The following is a 14,701-nucleotide window of genomic DNA, read 5'->3' as shown; positions in this document are numbered from 1 at the left end:
TTTCCACTGTCGGGGAATGTATCTCTGCCAATTTCACCTAACCTACATATCAGCAAATCATCTGTCTCACCAGCGTCTTTGCGAGGCTTATTTCACAAAGGCGAGCGCAATACTTTCCAGTCCTTAGAATTTTAATCTTGCTGGTATGCGTGTACATCAAGGTGCCTGTGCACCAGGATAGGATATGCGGACCAGGAAAATTTTCACAGCCAGCATATCCACCAAGGGGCACAGGAAAAATTAAAATGGAGGAGGGGAATATTTATGAGAGAGAGATTAAGGGAGAAGTTTGCAAATTAAAAAACAAATGTGAGCGCAAACAGAGCAGAAGAGTGGCTGAATTTGATTATTCTAAATTCAGAGCAACAATGAAGAATGAAGGGAGAAGAGAGGTTAAGTGAAAAAAGAAGGAATGAGCTCTGTATTCCTTTGTCCTTTTTTTTTAATCTCTTTCTAGTTCCTGCCTTTCTTGGTTTTCTGCTTTCCTGATTCCTCTGTCCTTCATTATCCTCTTTCCTGTTATTTTGCTTAAAACTGGCAAAAATTACAAACTGCACAGGCGTTAAAACTGGCCTGAATTCCAAATATAAGCCCAAATCTAGGCCAGAGGTATATTTGGCAAATACAAATCCTTGCCAGATTTACAGAGCTCTAATAATAAGGTGACAAGAACTGTGCACAGGATTATGGATGTGGCCTCACTCATCCCTTATAAAGTGCCAAAATAGTTTCCTTTGACTTTTATTCAATCTTTGCTCATGAATCTCAGATCATTAGCTTCGGGAAAATAAAAAAAGAAAAATCTACACACACCCCCCAAAAGAAAAAACAAACCTATTTTGGTTTGGGGCGAAGGTTTAAATGCGCTGTTTTCCATCAACCCGCAGATCTGTCTCTCTCCATTAAACAGCAACACGAGCCTACACAGAACATGGAAGGGCCTCATCTTGCAGCCCCAATCACCCTGAACAGGACTACACAGAGAGCCTGTTCTTAGCTCTGCTGACGAATTTCCAGGTCAACTTCCTGCCCCAGTCGCAGAAGCAGAACACAGGTTCCTGTTCCCTCCGGTGCTCACCACAGCTCCTCTTCTGTTTAAGCACGTGAGAAAAGAAGCAGGTTCATGTCACCCTCTTCCCCTCCTTATTCATCTCGGGGCCTGAATCAGAAAAGTCCTTTCTATATTTTTAAAGCCTCCTAAGATCCCACAGCACCCTTGTTTCTATCATGGGCGTGCAGCTGGCTGCTCTCCATCTCTGGATGGGAGAAGAGGGACATCCACTCGCCACTCCGTGACATCTGGGATAATCTCATGGCCTCTCTCAACCACGAGCTTTTTTCAAATGCTCCCAGTAGCACATCTTTCCTTTCCTCCCCTTTTACTTTCATGCTCCCTCTACCTTTAAGTCATGATTTTGCTACACGTTTTAAGAATCTTAAAAGCGTTAGAGAAAATAAGCTATAGCAACAGACTCGCAAGCAGATTTTTATTACTACACAGGGCTGTGTTCGAGTCAACAGGGCTCAGCACTGTGGCAGGACTCCTCCCGCACGGATCCAACTGCAGGACCATAGCCAAAGCTGTATTTTATATTGCCTCTCTATAAGTGCAGCTTGCTCCCCTCAGTTTTGTATCGTCAGCAAATCTCATTACATGATGGAAGAAATATGTGGACTCTTATGAGAGAAGTCTAGCTTCAAAGCCAAGTCTGTTCCCAACATGTTACAGGTGTGCACCACATGAGCAGGCACAGAAATTGCAACTGTTCAGGGTGTGATGACAGCTCCATATAATGTGATCAAAACCATTTCACATGTAAAAAATAAATCAAAGTTAGACAAAGAATAGTTCTGCCATACAAAGAGGTGAAACCTAGTCAAACAAGACACACTGAAAAGGACTGGCTATTTAAATGATCAAGTTAAACACTATACAGCTCAGGCTGCCATGCTCCGCTAGCGTTTATAAGCCTACCAAACAGATCCTTGCTATTGCCTCACTAACCTGCCACTCTACCTGGCTTACCCCAGGCTGACCTAAAAGCACATTCTGCATGTGCAAGCCAAGTACTCCAGAGGCGCTAAAAGTCTCTCGCTCCGTTCTGCAGAAAAGCAGAAGCAATTCAATAGTGAATTTCAGTCCTGCTTGCAAACCCTTGGTAGAGAGAAACTCAGAGATGCAAAGGCTGAAGCTCCGTTGCCTTAAATCCAACCACAACAAAAAAGCGCAGAACATATTTTAGGATGGCTAGAACTTTGGGTGTGTTATATGTGTGGAAAATTCTGCTGATGGGCAGGGAGAAGTGATTTTTGTATTAACAACAAAAGACCAAAGCACCTCTGTAACAAAACTCATTCTCAAGTGAACACCCATGAGTCTATCACACCAACATAACCTGGGCATGCTCTCTAGAAAAATGACACATTTTACATGTGACTTCTATAACCACTCATGCTTGGAAAGCTCTAGGCTTTCAACAGTTTCCATCAATAGAAAACGAGGACTACACCGAGTGGATTTAGGATGCTAACTAAACTGAGCAGTGAGAATGTTATTTGGTCACTACTAGGAGCGTGGCAGGGAGCTCCAAGAACGTAAACACGGACAAGCAGAGGGCTACAGCAATAAGCTCAGTCTCTGATTGCATTTGGATGTTTCTGTCCACAAAACAGGGATTATGAGAGAATTTATCACCTATTCAGATTCCTTTGCAATCCCTTACATCCCAAGAGACACTATTTCAGAGGTTGGTGGAGTCATAGAAGGCTACTGAGGCCAGAACATATTTCCATCATGATAATCACACAAAGTATTATCCAAGTTAAAGTGCATCTGTATTTTACTTTTCCAACAGAAGCTGGCAGAAGATCCTTAAAAGGAAGGTCTAGTTAAGTTTAGGCAAAAGTTTCACGAGATACATCAGCCTGCCAAACATACTGCCATTCCTCAGATACCAGCCTTCATCATTTCAGATGCTACCAAAGAGAATGGGTGGAGGTACCAGAAGGTGTATCTCCTCAGGATGACCAGCAAACACAAAGCACACTTCCAATCTGGAGGTCAAGGGAGGAAGATGAGATGAAGGCAGAACTGCCTCTCTGCTAGAACATTTGCCCTGCAGCTGCAGAGATGAGAAACCAACAGAAAAAAAAACCTGCCGGTAGCAGAAAATCTGCATTTGGGAAGAGGGTAAGACTCCGCTCAAGGTTATGGTCTTCTGCAAAAGCTTTCCAAAGTATCGGACAGAAACTTCTGCCTGGGGGATGTGAAATTTTGTTTGATCTGAATTCTATTTCTAAGGTATTGCAAGGTTTTAAAGATAAAGTGTTTTGCTGAATCAGCTTGGTACCTAAAGATCTCCTCTGCCAAATTGACAATCTCAGTTCAGTTTCAGTTTGCACTGTTTTTCTCACAATCCAGCAAATACTGGTAAATTTTAATTTATGTTCCCCTAAATGTATGCACTGAGGAAGACCACAAGTCTCAAGTCCACAGCCCTGCAACAGCTTAACTCAGTCTTAAATATTCTACCTGTTACCTCCCTTGGTTTTCATGTTTGCCTGTTCATCGGAAATTAAACATCTCATTTTGCCTCCAGCTTCAGTGCTACTGCCTGTCAGTCACTCAGACACCATTCCTGTGAAGACAGCCAAACCTAATGAGTACAAGAAACTAATGAATCTGGCCTGGGAAGAGGCGTGAGAACCTTCGATATCAAATATGTGAAAGCAAAAAAACCTCTCAAGAAACACTAGGATCGAGCATGATGCTGGCAAGATGACTAAGATGAAACTCCCTTGTTACACTGAACGTGTAAGTTCAATCATTCATGAAAGTGTGAAGCTCACTCAAGCTCATACTGAAGACTGTGCCAGCAAGAGCATGATTCTTCTAGATCATTAAGAGGCTCAGAAAGAAGAGCATCAAAACTTTGGGTATTAGTTCTTCATAGACCCAGGTCCAGACTCTGGCCGAGAGTTAACTCTGAACCCGAGAGCAAACATAAGAAGCACATATGCCTTGGTCTTGCATGCTCCTAGAGACCACAAAGACAAAAACATTCTAGATGTAGCTATGACCCGACAAACCTCGCCTTCAAACCTGCACATCAGACCACATAATATCAACCTTCCCATCAGACAGAGAATATGTTTATTCTGGCAGAAGTAAAAGCTATCAACAATTTTCTCTAAGGTGGCAGAACACACCACAGAGCAGAAACCACTTGGAAACCTTACAGTTCTGGATCAGCAACTGTTCCCTCAACATTTTCTGCTGACCCAACTGAGTTCAGTCTCCCTTCCATACAGGAATGTACATTTTGTGGAGACTGGACTCATCCATATAAAATATATTGTAAATATTCAAAATAGTTTCAAAAGAACTAAACCAGAGTGCCATGCACAAAACTCGTCAATGAAAGTCTATATGGGACAAAAGCACTGTGCTGCTGTGGCAAAAGAGCAGCTCCCCTCCTGGTTATCTCTGTGGACAGCTGAGGACACTTTGGAACTGAGGGGAGCGAGTTAGTAGTTTGGGGTTTTTTTCCCCCTGCAAACATGAAATAGTCCTTTCTCTTTTCTTACTTAAGAATTCTGTGATGGCTCCTCTATAGAGTTTAATCCATCTACTGATGTTCTCGCCCACCGTGTGATCACCCATTCTGGAATAATCCCTATTTCCTTCAATATTTCTTGCCTCTCTCCTGGAAAATTTATATCTGATTCTGGCATCTGTTCCCCATCCTCTTTTGTGAACACTGAGGCGAAAAATCCATTTTTTAGCAGTGTCTACATCATCTGTCAATAAATCACCCATTCCATCTTTAAGAGGTCCTAAAATCTACTTTGCTGACCTCCCCTTCTTTATGCATTGCAATCATCTTTCATGATTATTCATCTTAAGTATGTACGGTTGTTCCTTTCTTTCTCTCTTTGCTTTCAGATTATTTTTTAACATTGAACCTCATTCCACGTAAAACATCAAGTTCAGAGAACACATCTTATATTCTTGCCTTCCTTTCTTACTATTACTTTTTGCCATGCTTGTTCTTCTATATTAGGATGTTAGTATGCTTTTCATATTATTTATTCTTACCATAGCTGTGTAGAATATACTCCTTACACTTATTTTTCAGTGGGCACCAATTCCCCTTGATGTTGCATATTTATAAGGCATCATCTTTCTATTCCCTGGGAAAATGGGTTCTAATATACAAAACTAAATGTGAGCTACACTCCGAATATGACAGCTGCTCTGTTTGCACACCTCGCCTTACTATCAGCAAGTAATTTAGTGCTTTTAAAATTACTACAAGTATTGTCCTGGCTTTGAGCCCATTTTAATGCCTAGTCAACAACAGTTACTCCAAAGTTTCACTAATTTTCTCTTGTTTCTTCTTTTTTTTTTTTTTTTTCTTGATTTGTTTTGGTTTGCTACTCAAAATAAAGAATGATTAAACAGATTACAGCCATTGGGCCAACTTCTAGTGATGCCTGCAAACTTCTCCATGTAATACTTCCTAAAACAAGTACTGTTCAGATGTCCAGTTACCTTCTGAGTGCTGTTCCACATCCCACGGGAAATTTGTAATCTCAGCCAAAACTCTCTTTGGAATCAATTCGCTAGCTATGAGATTTACATTAAAGTTAAAATTCAGGAAGTACAAAAAAAAAAATATTCTCCTAGAAGGCATATTTGGAAAACCAAAATTTGCTGGCAATGTGAACCAGAATCAGGCATCTTCAATTCTAGTGACGTATAAAAATATAAATAGTAGAAAGGATACAAACATGTTTATACAGATATAATAATTAAAAGGTATTTAAACAACAAATTAAAAATGCTTGTAACTAAATTCTTGCTGATCTGTTTACATAGCTTCCTCATCCAAGAATTAATCAAAACTGCTTTTTCAGGATAATTCTCTCTCACACACACATATACATGCACGCACAATGCCACTCTTTTTAATATTTGATCATTGGCCTAATCTCTTCTTTATCACATTTAGTCAGCATGTTTACTTCCCAGAATATCCTTCTCCATCACTTCTCGTTCTGTACTCTTTTTAGAACTACTGAGCATGCTTAAGACCACAATCACATAGTAAAAGTTTGCAGAATAAAGAAACGTATCTAAGTACTCTGATTTTAGTTAAAAATATAATCTAATTAAAGCACTGATGGTTCCTGTTAAATGCATGCTACATTTCTTATTTCACATGGTACAAGGATCAAAGCATAGACATAATATACCATCAGCCTTGTATAGTGTGAGAACTGGTGCTGTCCTTAATCCAGACCATATGGTAAGATGTATCTATTGGCATGATGCTGTAGAGAATTACTGTACCCTCCTGTCATACCCTTTTTATCATTTCCATTGGAACTGTTTTATATTTGATTTTGTATATTCTGTGCATCTGACCAAATGTGCTAAATCCAGAGCAGCACTTGAGGCTGAAGGCTGGGGACAAGAATAGAGAAGTCGTTACAGAACCCGTCAGAAGGAGTTTTGAGAGAGAATTAAAAGTTTAACTCCAAAAGTAAAAATCAGGTTTTGCTTCGAGACTACCACATCTTCCTACAGAAAACTATAGCAATTTTCTCTCCTGGATGCCCTCAGAAAAAAGCCTTAGAAGAAATCTGCTGGGGAAATGCAGATGGCCGTTAGTTCTGTCCAGCAATGCACTGCCCAGGCTGTGCCTGTGGCTAACAGAGGCAGCATTGGGGTGCAGCTACCTCGCAGCTTTGGCTGTTTTCTCTAGAAGAATGCACCAAGACCTACAAAATAAGTTGATCTTATTTAGCGAATGCCTCATTCAATTCAGCATCTCTATACCCGGTGAAGTCCAAACTTAAGGTACATAGGGACTCAAAACAATTATTAATTATCCAGCTAACTCAGCACTGTTTTACACATTCTGTGATTTAACTAGAGAACAGAACAAACCCATTGTTTTTGCCTGTTTAACGGACCATGACTGGAGCAGCTATGTAAATGACCTAGTAATTCAAAAAATTTGTTTTGTTTCACAGATTTTCCCACATGTATACTTTCCAGCTGTAATGCAAATCTATTCCACATCCAGGCCAGTCATGTCCCCCAGAAGCATGCCGCTACTAGAGGTGTATGCTCACCAATTATGGGACTGCAAACAACTCAGGAAAATAGGAAGATTGCAAGTAGTTCGCAAATCCAGTTTTTTTTTGGTGGTGGTGGTTTGGTTGGTTGGGGGGGGGTGGTGGGGGTGGGGTGTTTTTTTTTTGTTTGGTTTTGTTGTTTGTTTTTTTTAGGGGGGGCTGTTGCTTTTTTTGTTTTGTGGGGTTTGGGGTGGGTGGTGGTGTTTTTTTTTTTTTTCCTTTAAATGCCTAACAACGGTATTCCTGGTGGGGTAAGGTTTTCTAGAAATAGGATTTTTTTCCTCTCCATGAATATTTTAAGGAAGTCACACATTTCTTTTAATGCTCAAACACATGTGAGCTCAAATTCCCTCTGCCACTAATATCAGCTCAGCTGGAGAACAGCAGCAAACACTTGTTTGAAAGCCAAACTCCATTCAGCTATCTAAAGGGCAGAAGCTCATTAACCTTCTGGATGTTACTTTAAAAGCCACTTCTCTATCGATGTGCTTTGCAATGCAGAAACCCGTGGTGTCTCAAAGCAAATAAACCCAGTCATGGAGCCCAGCGGACCCCACGTAGCTCAATGCCGGTTGTGCTTTCTTCAGGAGAAGCCCGACAGAGGTTCCCGAGCCAGCTCCACCCGGAGCAGCTGTTACCCAATGCCTGCACACACTCCATGCTTTTCATGCTGCCACTCCGTGCCCAGATTCCCATTCCAGGGCCACCCCAATGGCAGGCTCAAAACCCTCCAAGGTCTGCAGAAGAAAGGTCTGGATGATTAGCAGGAGGACCTTCCTTTCTGCCCACAGGGAGAATAACTTCAGGCAGTATTTTGCAAACTTACAATTTGTACTCCAAATAGAGATCAAATACATTTGCAGTTCAATGCAAATTTTTCACACAGCTCTAGACTATGCCACACTATGCAGAATACAACTGTCTCACAAAACTTATTAAAAATGCTTGGGCTTGTTTAAGAACAAAATACAATGGAATGTAAACTTCACCGAAAACTATGTAGTACAAAATAATATTTCAATTCTTTGCTCAGTATGCAGACATTAATTGCCAGAGTCTACAGTTTATTTATACATCTGCTGCTCGCTCCTCAAATAAATGGAAACATCCTTGTAATTTCTTCTCTTCAGGACTGTACAAGAGGCTGGGGTTGAATGCTGAAGCTCAGAATCCTGACTGGCAGCACTTTGCAGGATTGACTTGCTGTAAAATACATTAACTCTTGATTGGGAACAGTAACATATAAATATCTACCTCTACAAAATGCTTTGCAGCCCAGATTTTTCCTGTTGATTTTGTTCACAGGCAAGCGAGACAAGAGAAGCAGCAGGCTTAATCCGCAGCAATAAGGGATACGTGAGCCAGTGTCTTCTACAAAGCATTTTTAAGGCACACTTCAAGGCCCCAGCTGACAGTAAATCACGTGATTTTCATTGCCCTTATCTTAGAAAGCTAAAGTGCTACATCTAAGCTCCTCAGGTCTCAGCCTTGAAACCTTGCATAAACTCAAACTGTTGCTCAGGGTTTTCCAGAACCACTTCTACTTTGTTGTGCAGAAACCACTAAAACAAATCCAGAAAAAAAGGCTGGAAGAAATCCTGTCCAGCTGTTCATAGGTAAGGGAAGGAAGACAGAGCCTTAACTTACATGTAAGTTAGATACATGTCCATTAGAAAGCAAAATAGACCATATCTGGAAATCAGTTGCTGGTTTGCAATTCAGTTCTTGGAGGTGCATTTACAGTGCCTTGCTCTCTCAATATGTAAGGCAGCACATTTATTTCCCAGATTAGTGCCATTTTTAAAGCTTGGAGACATTGAAAACTAGGTATTTTGGTTGGCGAAGCAATTTTAGATTTGGTAAAGAAACCTTGATAGATTACTTTTCCTGGATTTAAGTTGAAAACCCAGTCTCAGATCTTCCCTTCTGTACTCACATGGGGATGGAAAGAACAAGAGTTAGGTGGGTGGGCATGTATATCCATACAGCATTCACTGGATGGATTTTCATGGATTCACTTACTTGTTGCAAGGGGAGTTCAGTGAATTGAGAGGTGAATAAAAACATAGAACCAAAATAACCACGATGCCAGATGCAGACTTGGAGGCACAACTTGCCAAACGAGCCAAATAGCTCAAACCTGTCAGCTGAATTCAGGTTTTCAGCCCTTCCTCTGAACAGCTCCAAAGCTCCCACTGTCTCGGCAAGCCAGAGAGCTCTGCCTCCGTGGGAAGTGGTCCTGCACCGGGGGACCTGCCTTCTCCAGGTCATAGTGGGTCTCTATAGAAACAGCAGCTCTGCTCACGGCCCCAGAACATCTTCCATCCATGCCCACAGGACCATGTCAAAGGCTGCCTTGCAGTCCAGCCACACCATGGGCTTCAGTGTCCTTCGGGGACGTAGCAGTCATCATGCTTTGTAAGGAACTCTGATACCAGTACCTATCCCCTCCCCAGCACTGCTGCAGTTGCATCCCTACTCTATCCACCCCAAACTGCCTCATCTCCAGGTGGAAACTAGTATGGTCAGATCACTCCTCCCATTTTCCAGGTGGCTGGGGAATACCTGGGCACTCGCCTGTCACACAGCACCAGTTCAGCAAATCTTCCTAAAACTGCAGGTTCTGGGTTGTGTCAGCTGCACAAATACAAAATACTTTAAATCAAAAGGGAAGTCTAGGATTTCCAGCTCTTTGGTTTCTCAAGGCCTTTCCTGATCTTTTTACTTGTTACAGTTTTTTGTTGTTAAAACTCATCTCAGTTAATGCTATAGATTTTCAGGCAGCTACAGAATGTTCTGGAAAACATAGTTCTGCTTGCGATTCCTGAAAATTCACCTTTCACTGCTTTTTTTTAAAAAAGCAGTCACCTGTTTCTTTCTATACATTACATAGAATTTACTTTTTTCCAAATACAATAGTCAGTTCTTCATTTTCTAGCCACCATAAGTTGCAAGGCTCCTTCAATACTGCATTGCCCTGAAAAGGCTTTAGGAAACAACAACAAAAAACAGGCACCACTAAGAGACTTAAGTGGCTACTGAGTCTGTGTTCCCATAACGTGGATGACCCACACAAAGCATCACAACCACAATTTCCCCAAGTGGTGGCATCTTTGAGTGCCGCTGAATGCAAGAACTGAGACCGTCAAAGTCTTTTCCATTTCAAATTTACAACTTAAAATTGCTGGACAGTTTTTGACATTTCCCTCATGGGTCCTCATGTACCTTTGCTTCTCCAGCTGCAAAACAGGAACCAAAGCCACCTGACATAACAGAGGTGGTGTGAAAAAGAATTAGTGTCTGGCACATCACAAACATTAACTGAGAAAATCAAAAATCTGCCAGGATGAAATGTAATCTCATTTTAGGAAATGTTGAAATCATTTCTGCAGAAGGTTAAAAAAAATAATAATCAGGCTGAATCAGATACACAGCATGGAAAATTTCATCCCAAATGTTTACAGTTTAGCAATTGAAAGCAAGGCCTTATAATGCTGCGTTGGGTAAACTTAACTGATCTGCAAAAAATCCAGTTCTACTTATAATAACAGTAACAGAATCAAAGCTGTATGGATTAAAGGCAAACGCTACAGCAATATTCGTACGGAGACAAGTGCTATCGTAGCATTAAAAATAACATTAAAAATTGGCATCTATAGAGAGTATCCAAGGGACTCGGGATGTTTTCCAGACAGTAATTCATCACATCTCATAAAACCCCTGCAAAATACATAGTGCACGTTCTTCAGACAGATAAATAGGAAGGCACATTTGAGCACAGAGACGCTGAAGGACTTGCCAAGAACACGCCACAGCTCGGCAGCCGAGGGGGGCTCCCCAGGAACCCTGGGCACAAGCACTGCCACCAGCACAGCAGGCAGCCCACACCGGCCCAGCTCCCCAGCACTACGCTGGCACTGGCACCGCTCAGCCACTCCAACTGTGAGAAAGTGCCACCTTCTCTGAAATAACAATGCTAAGAGGAAAATTATGAGTTGGAGATTTTTAAAAGGAAAAGGGAAGAAACCAGAGAGGAAAATATTTATTTTGTGATAGAAGTGCCAGTCACTGGCAAATGCACACACCAGCCCTCCCAAAAGCCCGTCAGGCAAGTGATTATCCAAGAGTACAAACCAAAGCAGTGCAGCATCGAGCTGAAGCAGACAACAGGGAAGAAAGTAAAACTAATTGTATCTGTTCTTCATTTTGTGTCTAGCAATTGAAAGAGAAAAGAAATGCAAGCAAAGATTTTGTTTTCGCATACGAGATCACCAACCAACACCTACAACTATTAAGAGTTCTACATTAAGTGACCTTACATCATTTTGGAGACACTCAAAGCAATATCAGAAACTAAATATTGTCTTCTGGTTAGTAGCGTAGGAACTTTTTCAATAAGGTATCTAAAATCACTACTGTGAACACCAGAAATATTACATGCAAAGGGGAGGAAGATACAAACTGTCCATGCAAAAAAATAAGAAAAGTGCCTTGGATCTTATCTATTCTCATTTTTACTATATTCATCCAACTAGGTTATATCAGCTTTGTAAGTCTCAGGGAAAGTTTTCTCCCACTGCAAGTTTCTCCCTACTACAGGGGGGACCCAGGTACGCGGTGACCACCTGTCCGGCAGACAGCAGCTGGTGACCACATGCATTCACAACGCTTCACCTTGTGCAGAGCACCAGGTTAAATTCCAGGTGCTTAGAGCACTTTGAAGCAACACAAACCTAAATATTCCTGGTAGGCAAACAGAGAAGAGGGACTGAATTATATTCAACCAGCAACTGTCACAATATGACCACAGTAACCAAATCAAAATATCAACTGCTAACCCAGATGAAATTCAAAAGGTCACCACATAAGCCAGCAGCTTTCTTCAGCAGCACACGAAACGTCAATCTAATCCTTGCAGTGAAATGCTCCATTAAGCTACAGTGGGTTTAGAAGCAAGTACTGTACATTGGTAAATGATTTAATGTACTAGCAAGATATTCCAGGTAGTAGAATAAGAAACCATTCCCAAAGAGCACACCTGGAAATGGGAGAGGCAATGAGAAGCAATAAGTGATGTGCAATACCCACCACAGCTATCTGCCCATGCACACTTCATTGCTGGGCCAAATTACTACTCTTTAGATACTCTTAATACAAAATACCTAGCAGGGCAGCAGGACTCCAGATGCACACAAAGCAAGCTGCATCCGAGTACACGCAAGCAGGAGTCTGAGGAGTTGAGTAATGTATGCAGCTTTACAACTCCCTGCTCCTCCCCACAAGACTTGCTCCAAAGCCTAACTCACAGGCTCCTTGCTAGACACTGGTCACATAAAAATGTGTTTTAAAAACAATTATCTGAAAAATAAAATACAGCATAAGCCCTCATTTAAGCACACCCTGTCTGCAAATGTTTGTGGTTCACAGGTATGGGGTCAGTGATACCTATCCCCAGCAGCAACAACAAAGACCTTGCCTGGAAAACCACCTGAAATCAGGAGCAACTCCGTTCAAGTCAACAGTACACACCAGTATAAAACCAGTTCAAGCTGGATGCTCGTCAGGTTCTATCAGTTGCCAAGAGAAAGAGAAGCATGGAAGGAAAATGATGGCATGGCTCTGCAGATGCCAGCTGTATAACACAGAAGTTTACGGGGACCTTTCCTTGGGGGAGTTGGAAGACCTGCCAGGAAAAGGGCAACAATAAAACACATTTGGAGCAACAGGAGTCACAAGCTGGCATTGCGGGCAGCCTCCGGCTGAGCAAACAGCACTGGGCATTGCTCATCCCCACAGGATTATAGGTTTCTCCTGAAGCCATAAATACAGATGTGACCAGTGTAGACTGACAATGGCCTTTGTTAGGACGATGCTTCACACAGCCAGTCCTCCATAGCAGCGCCACTGGTCACCACAGCCCAGTACTGGGTCAGGGTCTCCATTCCCCCATGGGACAGGACCAGCCCTCCCAGCCAAGGCCTTCGGGGGTGTCCAACTGGGAAGGGAAGGTGCACGCGTCCCAGCAGCCATCCCTCCTCCTCCCACAACAATGCCCCGTGCCCAGGAGCAGAACAAAACCGGGAGCAAAGTTTCTCCCCAACAGAGGAAATTAAGAAGAGTCCACTCCAATTACCAAAGGAATGATACTACAGCATGGTCACAAAAAAGGGTTTTTTTGCCCTCCATGGGTTGCAGAGGGCAGCTGATGGCCCCAGCAGCACACGTGCGTTACTGTGCAATAGCACGGTTGTCAAAAGCTGTTAGTCGCTTGCCATGCGCTCACACACGCCTTCATCTGTGTGTGTAGGAGCATCACCGGTCTTATTTCCAGTTGAAACTACCAAGTGTCATAAACCCCAAAAAATCTCAGGGCACTTAGGACCACACGCTGTGAGGATGCTGGCCGGCTCCCATCTGGGGCTGCGGAGCCACGGCCAGGCGAGCACTGGCTGCGCAGACCCCTCTGACGGTGATGACTGGAACCTTCTAGATCCGTCAGGCTTTCCAAAGCTCCTAGTCAGAGTATTCCATGGCTTAATTCTTTAATCATGTGCCTCCAAAAGTATTTTTCTTTAACAACTATTTCTTACACCAAGTGAAACCAGCATTTTCACTAAGACAGGCAAAAACAATCTGAGTCAGGAATGAGAGTTTTCTGTAACCCAAGGGCAGGCAGAAGAGAGAAAGACACTTTTAAGTTCTAAAGACTCAAATTAAAGGTTATACTTGAAAGCACCAGGCAGCCCAGTGGGTTTCACAGAAGTGTGTGGCTATTTGCAAAGTGTCTCTATGTACTACCTAAGCCCCATGGCGTGAGTTAAGAAGGGAGTGTTGAAATTTCCATGCTTTTTTTGGCTTATATTAGACCCTTTAAAACTGTTGTAACCATGTTTTGTACGTGAATACACACAAATTTCTACAAGCTCCAACATTGTCCCATATGTTAAACAACTCACAAATTATTTCCCAATAGTAAAAGACAAGGCATATTTTAGGGACGTATATTAGAGCTGAAGAATGATATATCGCAGTTACAGCTCCATGGCTTTTTTGGCTCACATTCAATCATTTAAAGCAAAGCATTTGGTTAGTTCATTGACAACTGCAGAAGAAGGGTGTGATCTTGGCCAAGCATAAGCATTACTAATATTTTCACATCATATATTTACTTTAACCAAACTCATTTACCAAGCGTAATTAAAGTAGCTATCATTCACTTACAAATAATTATAGTCTCTCTTCATACTGCTATGGTGTTTGCTGCTAAGCTAAAGTGATTGTTCAGGGGTGTCAAAACTTTCTATCATGAGGTGTGGGGTGGAAGGAGGGTCCTTGCCAAACGCCCTGGGCAAAATCTCACTCCTTTAGAGCAGAATAGGCTGCAACTACCCTCGCCTGAAATCCATGAGTTTGCAGCTCACAGGTCCCAGCAGGCAGCGATCCATCACACTCCAAAAACAATGGCTTCGGCATCCCTCACCACTTATCTGTTCCCTTTTGCGAACATATATTTATCATATTTTCAGAAAGCCTTTTCTACTTTAAAAGTCCTGCT

At 42.1% G+C, this 14,701-nt stretch overlaps 1 protein-coding gene across 11 annotated transcripts in view; it reads right to left on the bottom strand.

Annotated features, from left to right (window-relative positions):
• The window catches only part of LOC119140863 (transcription factor 4-like), a 233,835-nt gene that overhangs the window by 142,389 nt on the left and 76,745 nt on the right, over window positions 1–14,701 (bottom strand). The gene's annotated exons all lie outside the window — the stretch shown is intronic.

Source organism: Falco rusticolus, chromosome W (genome assembly GCF_015220075.1).
Source record: "Falco rusticolus isolate bFalRus1 chromosome W, bFalRus1.pri, whole genome shotgun sequence".
In the NCBI taxonomy this organism is placed as follows: domain Eukaryota; kingdom Metazoa; phylum Chordata; class Aves; order Falconiformes; family Falconidae; genus Falco; species Falco rusticolus.
The sequence above is the reverse complement of the archived record's forward strand: the minus strand, read 5'-3'. Positions and strand labels throughout refer to the sequence as shown.